We start from the raw sequence: 12489 nt of genomic DNA on the forward strand, positions 1-12489 counted from the left end.
AATTGTAATTCTCTTCTACATTTGCAAAATGTTTTAGACCGAATGGATCAAATCTTGACAGTGAGAGGAGCCATTTCGCAGGGTTGTAACGCTATAAAGAAATCACAGATCCGAATGTTGTACTCACCGTAAAACTTGAAATAAAAGCCTAAAGCCTAAAACTCAATATGGACCTGCTGCACATGTTGTTAGCTTGGTACAATTCTCTACAATTCAATCATTCACCTCATTTTACTGAAACCATGAGCACCAAAGGAGAAATAATACTAGAAAAGTAAACGAGAGAGACGCAAAAAAGAGGTTTAAATAAATAATGTGATTGTATTTCTCATCGTTGAACAACAAAAATTAAAGTCTGTTCCATGTAGACGCCTGTCTCAAAAACAAGCCTGCTGAGTTCAGTGGTTTAAGCAAATAATAGTCCAGGCGATTAATTATGGCTTTATGGTTTGGCCACTCCTGAACTGAAAGTCCGCTGCATTTATGCCAGACTAGTATATGTAGAGAAAAAAAAAACCCAAAACCTGATGAGCAACATGGTATGGCCTTGTATGGCAGCATTCACTGTGTCTGGTTGGTAAATTATGCTATTTAGAAATTTGGTGGAAAACAAGCAGCAATTATGCAATTTGTGAGACAGTGCCTAAAACAAAATTAAGCTGAATTATTTGTCTCTTTGTTTGCGTGATTTCTCCTATTTGTTCTTGCCAAATTTGGCCAGCAGTTTAAAGTTTAGCATCAATGCTTTAGGTTGTGTAGTTCACAAGATAAAAGTAAAAAATGACAGATTGAAGACAGTAATGTCAGCTTCCAAATATGTTCACTGAGGCCCCGGACACTCCTTTGGTGGTGCCACTGTCACTTAAACAACTTAATTATTTTTACAGTGTGACAAACTTTCTCTGCACATAATGCTGACTAATGCTATCCATAAAGATTATCTGCTGCACTCTGTTTCACCTGCAGTGACCAGCCTCAGAGTCGGGGAAGCTGCAGTATTAATTTTATTGCTTTGTCATTTTCTATAATCCGTTTTTCAAAGGCTCATTCTTTAAGTCTGGGTTACATTTGAATAAACACCTCCTCAGCATGAGACTGCAATCCTAAAGCTCAGGACTTCAAACGTACACAAATCAGCTTCATATATATATATATATATATATTTATATATATAAATATATATATATATATATATATATATTTATATATATAAATATATTTTTGAGTCGCTGCAGATCAGTGATAGGGTTTCTGAATGGTATTCATGAAGCTTGTATCTGCAAAAGCTAAATAAAAAAAAAAAAAGATCAAAATCATGCTAATTTGTTGGAGCTGATACAGACGCTCCACAGAGTTTCATCCTGTCCACAGTTACCTTAAAGGAACTCAGAACATGCAAACTCATCCCATATGACTGCTACATGTGACGTTTACTGAGCTAAATGTTTACATCCCGCAGCAGATGACTCCTGAAGTGCGAGTTGACGCTGCAATGATTCTGCCGACACATACTGATATGTGTGTGTGCTTCTCGATTCCCACTGCGCGATCAGCATCTGCGGCCCCTCAGAAGTTTACAGGACCAGCAGGGCGCCGGTCCTCCGCTCACCAGCTCATCTTCACAGGGAGCGGCAGAGAAAACTTTTTTATGGTTGAGCAGCTGCCCCATTTAATCAAATCTCAAGCTTGTTCATAAAAAGCTGCAGCGCTGTGGGGTTTTAGGTAGCACTCTGGAAAATGAGGAGGGGGAAAAAGCCTAAACTTGATATGACAAATCTTTGAAATGCTTACCTTTCCCAATGCCATAACAAATCTGTAATCCTCTGTTGCCCCAGATTGTCTGCGTGTGACGGCAAACTTAATCAACATTTTGACCACACATACTCCCGTGTACACTGCAGGTAAACTGGCAGAGCAGTATACCACATCGCAAATATTGATCTGTATTTTATTTAATATTTGCCATCGATTTGAAACCTATAAAATCAAATCAGCACTTGTCCTTTATCCCTTTGAAACCTGGGTCGACATCAGTTTTCTTGGCTCACAGTCCTTTCACAAGTATTTAAATCTTTGATTCCTGAGCAGATTGGTGTGATTTTCTTAGAAAACATAGGGAAAAAGTTGGCAACTTGGCAAGAAATGTCCGTCAAATTGCAAGAAATTAGAAGATTTCGATTTTTAACAGAAGGCTAGGGGGAAATGTTTAACTGTTATTCTAATAATCATAATTATGTATTTAAATTATGTTACAGAATTATTAGTTTTTTCATAAGCACTTTTTTTCCAGTTACTTTACCTGGCTTTTTTTAAATTTTATTTTATTTTTCTTTTTGTTCATTTTAGGTAATTTTTTTTTCCGGCTCCTTTTCAGGTAATTTTCTTTCTTTTGACATGCAGCAAAGAGCCACGAGCTGTTTTTTTTGTTTTTTTGATTGTTTCCTCTGAAGTTGCTCATTGCCCTTTTTTCATGTTTTGGCAATAAATACTTTGCTCAGGCTTCAAAGGGTTGAACATGCAACAACTGATGTTTTTCTAATAACTGTAAGACAAGAGCAAACAAAAGCAGCTGATTTTTCTATGGGCAGAGAAACCAAACACGCAGGCATATGTGTAATTAGCAATACAATCTACACGTCTCAGAATGAAGTAACATAATAAAGGCTGAGATGCTGTCAGACGGAGGGGATACCGTGGAGGGTACGGAGAATCAGGTTGCTATCCTTCAATGGAGGCACATTATGTAACTGCTGCATGGAAACCACAGGCTGGTTTAAACTTACACCGGGTCTGTAATCCCAAGTGTGCTTTATTAACGGCGCTCGTCAGGCTCGGCTGTGAACGTCTTGTTTACGTGGAAAATGTGAGGTGACAAACGGTCTTTGTCAAGTGAATGATGGCCGGGAGCAATTAAAGGAAAACTTTGGTATTTTTTAAATCTGTACCCTTTTCTCAATATTTTTGTGTCTGTGTGACTCATTGATATTTTTTAAAATTGGTCCAGTGTTGAGCGAGAGCGCTGCAGCCGGCAGCAATGAAACAAGCTGCAACATGATTTTCGGGGCAGTAGGATGTCTAAGTGAATGTCCACTGAAAGAGCGTGTTTATACCACAGACAGACTCAGGTCGGTATTATAAGAGTCAACATTACGGAGAGGATCCGTTCAGTGGTCGACCTCACTGTTAATTTTGGACAGCTACCTGCAGCAGGCTAACGTAGAAAAACATGTTTTATACGCTCCCAGATCTGTTCTCCGCATGCGTGGTCAAACTAGCTATTTCTGTTTACTTTCAAAGACAGATGGACGAGGGCCATCATAAAAATATCGCATTAATTTATTTGTTTGGAATTACTGAAACTGCTTTCCTAAAATGTGTCAGTTTACTGTTGAGAAACTCATTCACTTGCAAACACCAGCTGTTATCATCTGTCAGTTATCAGCAAAGATTACTTTTCATAATCTTCGCTCTATTTCTTAGACAAGCTCTCTTAGTGTGGTCACTGATTTTCAAGCATACTGCCTCTCAACATAAATATTTTCTGTGGAACAAAAAGGGATTTTCTTTATTAAAAGGAAAACACCGTTCCCTCGGACTTGGTTTGAAAATATCATACTTATTTCCGTGACAGTTGATAGTGTCACAAAAGAATCATTAGGCCTAATAAATTATGAAGAGTTCCTTTCCCTGTTACTGCCAAAGAGCTCTCTACGGTAGCTCAGGCAGTTCATACAGGATTTTAGTGTTATCTGGAGGAATGTTATTTTTGCAGACGGTTAACGTTATGCATGTGCAGAGCGGATCGGGTACTGACACATCTGCTTGTCCGAGTAAGGCTGCCGTCGGTGGCTGTCCAAGATGGTGGACTGCTCGCGGATGCACAGACAGGTCGGGTACTGGAAACACCGCCTGTCTGTCTGCATCCATTTTTGTCCTCATCAATCTGAAATCGCACATGTGCATTGAAAATTGCCACAGATAGAGACTGACGAAGCCCTTTGTCTTATTCGCCCACTGCCTGTGCCTGTTTTGTGTTAAAATAAGGGATCGACAAATTATCCGCCTGACCGATTATCAAAGCTATGTTGCATTTTGCGAATTTTCTGTATCAGCGTTTTAGTTTAATGATCACCGATAAAATTAAATAATGAAAAAGTGTTTGTATTACACTAAACCAACACCAGGAAAGGCAGCATTGGAGGAACTTTTATTTTGTAAAACCTCAGGAAGCTATTTTTATTTATTCATTTTTTAATTAAAATTTTCACTGCACTTTATAATAAATAATGTATATGATGTTTAAAGTTTCATTTTTGATTAAACATTTGCTAAAGGCATTTAAACAAAGTTTTGTGTTGGAGTGTGTATTATATTACAAAGTCTAAATTTCTGCAAAAATATTGTCATTGTTACTATAAATGCATATTGGTTCCAAATATTGCTTATCAGTCTCATCAAGTACTAATAATCCGTATCAGTGTCATTCCTGAAAACCAATATCAGTCGACCCCTAATGAAATTACTTCATAAATAACATAAATTTAATATTTTCATTCTTTCACAGCAGTTTGAAACCTATGTTGTGACAAAGCACTTTTATTTTTATTTTTTATTTTTATTTTTTTAGCCTGTTTTGCATTTCTGGCAAAGTGTGCACCAATAAATAGGTCTGTGATAAACACAGGTTGTAGTGCACATCCTCCCGCGGGGATGGACTATTTGAATAATCTGCAATATCAGCATGTATAGACTGAGCATATTTTCACGCCTAACAGGGCTGCGCTCAAACGTCATGCAAACGTCTTGCTAAACTTTATGCCACATGCATGAACACAGCCAAAATTATCCAAAACTGAAGAATGAAAAGTGCGTAAAATGCCTCTAAGGGTTACAAACATCGTTTTGATGACGATAAGCCTCTGAGGCCAAATATTCCAGGCTGATCAGTTGTAGCCATCGGGCATCAGAGCAAGACTTCCTCTTCTGTGCTGCTGACTTTGGCCACATATGCAGATTTTTAGAGATTACATGCTAATAATTGCAGCCTAGTTCACAATATGTAAACACACTTTTTAATGCATTCATAACAATTTTGCCTCTTTTTTTTTTTTTTTAAAAGGAAAGGCCATAGACTCAATTATCCAAACTCTTTAAATCCAAAGCTTGGCAGGCCTGCTGTGCCTTGTTGTGATTGCTGAGCTGTGATTGGACGGACTTTGTTTGGGGGAGGGTCATGCTGGTTTTGCTCTCTCACCTGGCGTTATACCTATCTAACTGCTCACCGGCTCTGTCTGTACCGTAGCTCTCTCTGACTCTGGTTTGGAGGGAAGATCAGCAAAAATCAAACTGCCTTCTTTAGTTGAAATTGATGAATGAAACAATTCCTCTTTGAAGCATTTTTTAATGATTTTATTTTAAGTTAGCCTGAGCACGGCTCCTTTTTTTTAAGGGGCGACAATTATCGTAAATAGCCCACTCACACGATGACAACAGCTGGGATCGTAAGTTGTGTGTGTTGGTCAGCGCAGTGAGCTGACAGCTCTTTATCAGGCCTGATTAATGTATTGGCAAGACAGACGCGCTGAGAGACGTTCCAGCCTCATGAAATTCCTCTCTGTTTTTTATTTTCTTTTCATGTTGCTCGGTTACTTCCAAGGAAAAGATTTTATCAATCAGGCATGGCGGCTCATCTAGATTATTTACAATAATTACTTAAAAACGGTACATGTAATATTCTTTTCTTAAGCAAACAGACATTATTATGTTGTTCCAGTCTGTAATCTTGTCCAAAAAAAATGATTTTCCCACAAAATCATTACAGTAACAAACAATTTTAAATAAATGACTGGATGAGTGGAAATATTGTCAGAGCAGGACAAACTTTACTGCTCAAATTCTTTACATTTAACCATTTATGTTGTTGTCAGCAGTAATGTGCTGACACAATGTTTAAATCTCCTACACACACTTTGATTTCACTTATTTTGGCTGATTAGATCTGACTGTGTGTGGGAGTTTGCACATTGTCTGCTTGACATCTCCCTCTCTCTCTGCTGTTAGAGTGGCACACTTTACACCTTGATGATACCGTTAAGTATTGAGGGAATAAGCATGATATGACTGCACACAGAAGACACACAACAGCCTGCTTTGCTAATGTGACTGCAATAATAAACTCGCATGAGGAAAAAACACAGCAGAGATGGTGAACTTCCCGTTTGCTGCAAAAACAGATTCAGGCTCCGTCTACATGTTCTAATATGTTAGAAAACAAATATTTTCCCCTTCTGCTTAAAATAATGTTGTCCACAATATTTAAAAAAAAATCTCCGTTCACACTAGAACACAAAAACAACTCAAACAAAAAACAAAACGACAACAAAAAAGGCAAAACTAACAACGTTTCTTCACATCGCCATATGTGTAAGGATAAAAGAGCTCACTCAAACATACGAGCGATGTTCTGGACATGCTCAAGTTTTCCTTCTATTCCTCATCAACAATAATCCCACTCTGAAACCATCTGCTGCTTTGACCGGGCCTGATCCAAAACTGTCGTTTCTGGCAGACTTTAAACTATGGAAGCTGAGGTGGAACAAAAACACTGAGCGCAGCGTACGCCTCTGTTTATCCCTGAGGAGGTGCAACAATACTAAGTTTAAGTGTAAAGTAGTCATTAGCAAAAACGTTGCTGTTGTTATTTCAATTATAAACTCATTAAAGCAACAATTGGTGTGTGTGACTTGAGGAGATTCTTTCATTGTTTTCTACCTTTAAAGGTGTTTTCAAAAATCTGTTTTAGTGACCGAAAACTCTGAGTGCGTGTGGATGAGAGGCCATCATGTAGTGAAAATAGCAATTTTCAAACATATCTGTAAACATGTAGAAAGGACCTCAGTTACCACTCTCACTCATAGCAACAATAGTGTTTTTTGTTAGGCCACTTAATGATGGGTGAGTGTTGGTGCTTTGTTTTTTTACTCCACTACATTTATCTGAATAGTAGTCATTTTGCAGATCTAATGTACAAAGCATCTCATCGACATATAAAATAGGATGCATTGTTTGAGGGTAACTTAATAGCAGTGTAAAAAATGATCTCTACTTCACCCAGCTGTGATTTAAAATGCCTTTCCTTTGTAAATTCATCAGTTACTGTTCCAATAATATGATAATATATCGCTCTCAAAAAAGGCTGCTCTGCTCCTGTGGGTGTACTTATACCTTCAGTACATTTTGCTGATAATACTTTTATTTAAGTGAGTGCAGGACTTGTACTTGTAACAAAGCGGTAGTGTTACTTACTACTTTAAATAATAGATTTGAGTACTTCTTTCTGCAATTGAATCAGCTACATGCACAAGTGTGCGCACAAGCGCACCAGCATGCAAGTAACACAACAAATCCCAGATTTCGACCCACGAACCTGCTGTTCACTTCCTGTGTGAATGTCAAACTACTGTATTTTTTTCTAAACCTAACCATGTGCTTTTGTTGCACAACGAAATACAGGTAAACTCAAGGGCTGTACCCAGCTCAGAATAATGCTAGTCAAATCAGATTTGGCTGTCCAATACAAATATTCAACGATTTGTTTTGTTTTCCATTTAAATTTAAGTGTGACAGCAGCATTCACGTCATAAAGTAAACAAGCTAACAGCACTAATGACAGATCGCAATGGCACAACAACATTTTTTGCTGACACTCGATATGAACAGACGTGCTTAACTTGCTGTGAGCTGTAAGTTCACCACTTCTTCACCTCAGGGTGCGGTTTCTCTCTCTATCTCTCTCTCTCCCCCTCCGTGCAGCTGTGGTATGTCTGCACTTGCAGAGAGTCGCATAAAAGATAAGAGGACTCACTCTGCAGCAAAATATGGGGACCAAAACATCCCCAGAAGTACACTGTGCAGAAAAAAAACTGGCTCGACTTCAGTTGACTGAGGAGTCTCCGACTGATAATTCGAGTCTCCAACTTTCCGGGGGCAGCCCTCATAAATACGAGGTGTTTTACAGACATTGAAAGTTTATTTTGAAAAAGACTTTGCATCAAACGAATAGAAACCGTACATCTCCTGTGAAAACGGATGTGTATTTTGATCTGACACAATGCGTTGAACAGATGTAAATTGACACGGTTTCCCCGACCATCAACAATACACACAGGAAGTTACCAAGAGCGTCACATGTAGACGTGAAAGTCTCTATATGACCACGCACCGATATTTGACCAGTTCGGATTTCAACAGAGCCACAAACTCCATCCTTTAAAATAAACATGACACTCTTTAAGAGTTTTCAACAAAAACTGAACATTATAACATTCGTGAATGCTGGATTTATTGTAAGTCCGTTGCGCTGGACTACATGTTTTGTTTTAGATGTATAGGGGTTGATGAGATGCCATAGTCGTCAGGTTGTCATATGCATTCGAGTATCATCCTTAACTTGACATCCTTACGCATGCTTGTGTTTGTGTGGGTTATCATTGAGAGTGAACGGAGTGAAATTGACTGTAAATGTGTTTATCTGTCTTTATTTTAGGTCTGCGAATAACTGGCAAGTGCTCCCAGTGTATTTCGGGACGGTTTCCAGCCGCCAGTGACCCTGAACAGGTATCAGCAGATGCAGAAGATGGATGGATGTCTTGGCTGCAGGTAGGAGTCATTTTCTGAGCAGCTAAATGAGCCATTTGTCAGCGGGGTCAGCTGTGACTTTGACCTCTGGTTGTCAGCACAAATTTAGCTTCTGTTATGCAGAGCAGGTTGTTTTAATATGGGAGAGGCGACTGTCACATAAAATGTGGACTGCGGGCTGTGAGGTGCCTAATTCGATAAAACATTTATATAAATGTGGATGCCAGTGTGATCAGTGAGGCGGAAACCCTGAATACTGGCCGGTTACATTTAATCGACACAGTCTGGAAAGATCTGATCAACCCTGAGGCATTTTAGCTCTGGAGCTTCTCTGCTTTTTAGTTGTTGAGCCTTTTTGCTGCTTTATGATCGCTACAGCTGCTTAAAAGGTCACATGGCATTCAGGTGCATGCACTTCTGTAAAAATCGACATACTGCAGTGAAAAAGTGTTGATTGTTGTTTTTATATTTTGGTAATTTAGAAGATTTTTTACCACTGCAGTGGGCTCCAAAACACTGCAGAGAGGCTGCACAGTATGGGTGACATAGCCACATTTTAACTTTTAAATATGAGGCTTTGTACTGATTAAAAACAAACATTCTCTAATGTCTTAGTCTTCAACAGGGGGTTCGCAACCCCTAGGGTGTCCTCAAAGTGACTCCAGGGGGCCACCGATTGTTGTAATTTATTGTTCAGTATTTCAATTTAAGCTTTTTTGTCGCCTTAAGATGCAGGAGCCATTTCATGGTTCTCACATTTTCTGTTTTTAATAGTGCTTCAGGGTTGAATATTATCAAACAAGTTTCTTGCAAATTAATTACCACATAGAAAACCTGGGGCCTTTGGGGCCCCTGGGCAGTTTCTGGCATTGCCTGTCTGATAATCTCACTGTGGCTGTGTGGTACAGATAATGGCAGCACCATAAGCAAAAATAAAAATCATATTGAAATTATTTTTAAACAGATATTCTCGTTGCAATATGAGTCATAAGTTGTCTAGATGATAAAGCTGCATTTCATTTTTACTGAGAGACAAAAAAAGTAAAAATGATGAGGATGGGATTTTTGCTTGTGGTCTGTACCAAAAAGATGTGCTCTCCTACGCCTGGAATATGATTTGTAGGCGGGGGCATCTCTGTTGCACCACAATGCTTCATTTATGATTGTATGTTGTGAAACTTTTTGCTCGATCAAAAACTTGCAACCCCAGCTGTGGTTTGGATATGGCACTTGGCAATGTTGCGACCAAGATAACATTTTGATTAATGGTGCAGCCCGAGAACAAATATGCCTCTGACTAATAGAGATTGTTCCCAGCTCAGTTTCTGCAAATCACGGAAACAGTACATTTGTACATTATCTTGAAGCGGATACGTTAACCCTCTATGTGTCAACAGCGCTGTGGTGACGTTTAGGCAACCACTTGTCCTGCCTGAAAAACGCTTTGGGAAAAACTGATGGAAAGCTAAAAAAATGTTTCTTTTTTTTTTGTTTGTCGGTCTTGAACAGTGGTCTGAAGCTTTGCAGGAGGCTCATCTATGTGTCACATTATCCACCAGCCCCTCCACCTTCCACTACAAATACTAGCTCATATACTACGTCACTTTAGAAACGTTGATATGATACGTATGAAACGTACAATGTATGCCAACATTTTCCTCTGGTGACTGACTGATATTCAACAAGACAACCTGAATCACTTTGGTTCACTATTGTTTTGACTGTGCAGTCGGATGGAGCACTATAAACAACATTTATCAATGAGCAGTCCATCCACAAGAGTACAATACTGTAACTGCATCTGTCCCTCTGAGAGCTGCGGCTTCTTACTTTCATCATCACAAAATCTGTCAATTCAAATTAAATCATTCATCAACTCATCATTTTTTCCACACACAAACTGACAAAAGCACATCTCTAGCTCATAACACCTCAAGTAATATCTCCAAACTTTATTTTGTCTCACCAGCAGTTTAGTAGCCCCAGATGTCATCAAGTTACTGGTATAAAACAGAATCAAACAGCAAATTATCATACAAAAAAGCCCAAACCAGCAGATGTTTGGTGTCTGAGTGACTCAAAACCAGTTAACTTTCTGTTGATCAACTCACTTGTACTATTTATACACGACCTACAGTGACATTGCGTACCGCTCGCTCACTCTCAGTCCACCTCTCCTCTTTGTCCTTAGACAGACAGTGGAATACCTTTTGAGAAATAACCATAAATAACTCTCACTTTGTCACATGGCCGTGCCATATGGTCTAACTCTGCACTACAAAGGCTCGCCGCGCACGTGACAATAGGACGCTGCAAAGAGTCAAAACCATTCAGCTCAGTCGTGTGGCTCAGGATGATACAGGCGGTTTTCACAGTCAGCTCAGCAGCTACAGGCCTAAGAATATGCCTGACCCACACACTTTGCTCGGAAAATGTTTTGGATTGCGCTTCTTGCCATAAGCCACATTATGTAAGTGCTAAGTGTGAGGTATCAAGAGGAGCTGGCACCACGCCACCATGGTGTGTGTGTGTGTGTGTGTGTGTGTGTGTGGTGGGTGCAGGTGTTGAAAATATCTTGTATGAATAGTTCCTCTGAGGATAAAACACACGGTGCAATAAATTAGCTGATGCAGTGATTATGTGCGGAGGTATGCTGCGGAGCTGTGATGGAGGGAGTGACAGCGTGTGTGGATCCACTTGTATGAATATCAATTGATTGTGACAAAAGTAGGAATATTGGTTGTGTATAGTATCTTTTGGTGCATTTTATTAAGAGTCAAAACACCACAGAGTGCTGCAAAGTTACATTTTGGCTTTTTTTTTTTTTTTTTTTAACTTTTCTGGGAGCAATTAAAATGTTCTCCCAACGTATCACACACTTTCTACTCAGGACCAGAACTCAACAGTTCAAAGACTTTTTGTGGGTTATATATATATATATATTGTTTGGTATTAGTTTATTTATTTAACCTTTTAAAGCCTGATTTTATTGTTTTGATGACTTTTAAAAATATAGAGAACAGTTGGTGAGCAACTTAACAAGACATGGGCCAAAAGTTGTCAAAAAAGTTATAAGAAAATTACCTGAAAATAAGAAAAGAAAACACACAAACAAAACAAAAAACAAGGAAATAACCTGAAAAAAATATAGAAAATTGAAAAATACAAGCATAATTAGTATAATTTCTGTAACATATTTTTAAATATATAATTGGACACATTATAAATATAATTTTCTGGTCATTTTCCCTCATTTTTCTAATAATTCTGCCTCCTTTTTTAAAACTAATTTTCAAGTCATTTTCTTTCACCTTTTACTAATTTCTTGCAATTTGTGGAACATTTCTTGCCAGTTTAGTCAGTCATTCTTCCCCGTGTTTTCAAAAGAAATCCAACCAACTTGCATATGTTTCAAAGGGTTAAATAGCTCTTGAAAGGTGTCTGAACACTGCACCTGAAAACTTATGTCAGAGGTTTTAAAGAGTTAATATACTGCATTTTTTGTTATCTCATCTGCAAATCAGTTGACCCCATGTGGGACAAACTTTGCACTACTTGAAGGTGCAGTGTGGAGGATTTAAGAGGATTTAGTGGCAATTCATGGTGAGGATTTCCAATCACAACCAGCCGAAACTTTCTCCCGGGTTGGATTTGTTCCGTTTTCATCTTTCAGGAGGTTTTTACCGGGAGCTGAATCATCCGCAGAGGTCTCTTCCTCTCCAAAACAAACAGGTCATTTAAACCTTTAAAAAGACTGAATAAATCAGTTTCGTATTACAAGTCACAAGTTTTTAGATTCTGTTCGGCTCGCTACAGACAGGCTGCTAATGTTTGTACTCCTTTTTTTCTCAT

The 12489-nt window shown here is 38.7% G+C and overlaps 1 protein-coding gene and 1 long non-coding RNA gene across 4 annotated transcripts in view; one reads left to right on the forward strand and one right to left on the reverse strand.

Annotated features, from left to right (window-relative positions):
* LOC148190346 (uncharacterized) overlaps positions 1-12489 on the forward strand; it is a 146084-nt gene that overhangs the window by 119487 nt on the left and 14108 nt on the right. For all 3 annotated transcript variants that reach the window (XR_015778851.1, XR_015778849.1, XR_015778844.1), the window contains one exon: positions 8546-8658. This is a non-coding gene — a long non-coding RNA (uncharacterized LOC148190346). The remainder of the gene's footprint in view (positions 1-8545; positions 8659-12489) is intronic.
* The window catches only part of kcna4 (potassium voltage-gated channel, shaker-related subfamily, member 4), a 75506-nt gene that overhangs the window by 56355 nt on the left and 6662 nt on the right, over positions 1-12489 (reverse strand). The window lies entirely within an intron of this gene.

Source organism: Plectropomus leopardus, chromosome 1, assembly GCF_026936395.1.
Source record: "Plectropomus leopardus strain MGB_pleo_1.0 chromosome 1, ASM2693639v1, whole genome shotgun sequence".
Lineage (NCBI taxonomy): Eukaryota > Metazoa > Chordata > Actinopteri > Perciformes > Serranidae > Plectropomus > Plectropomus leopardus.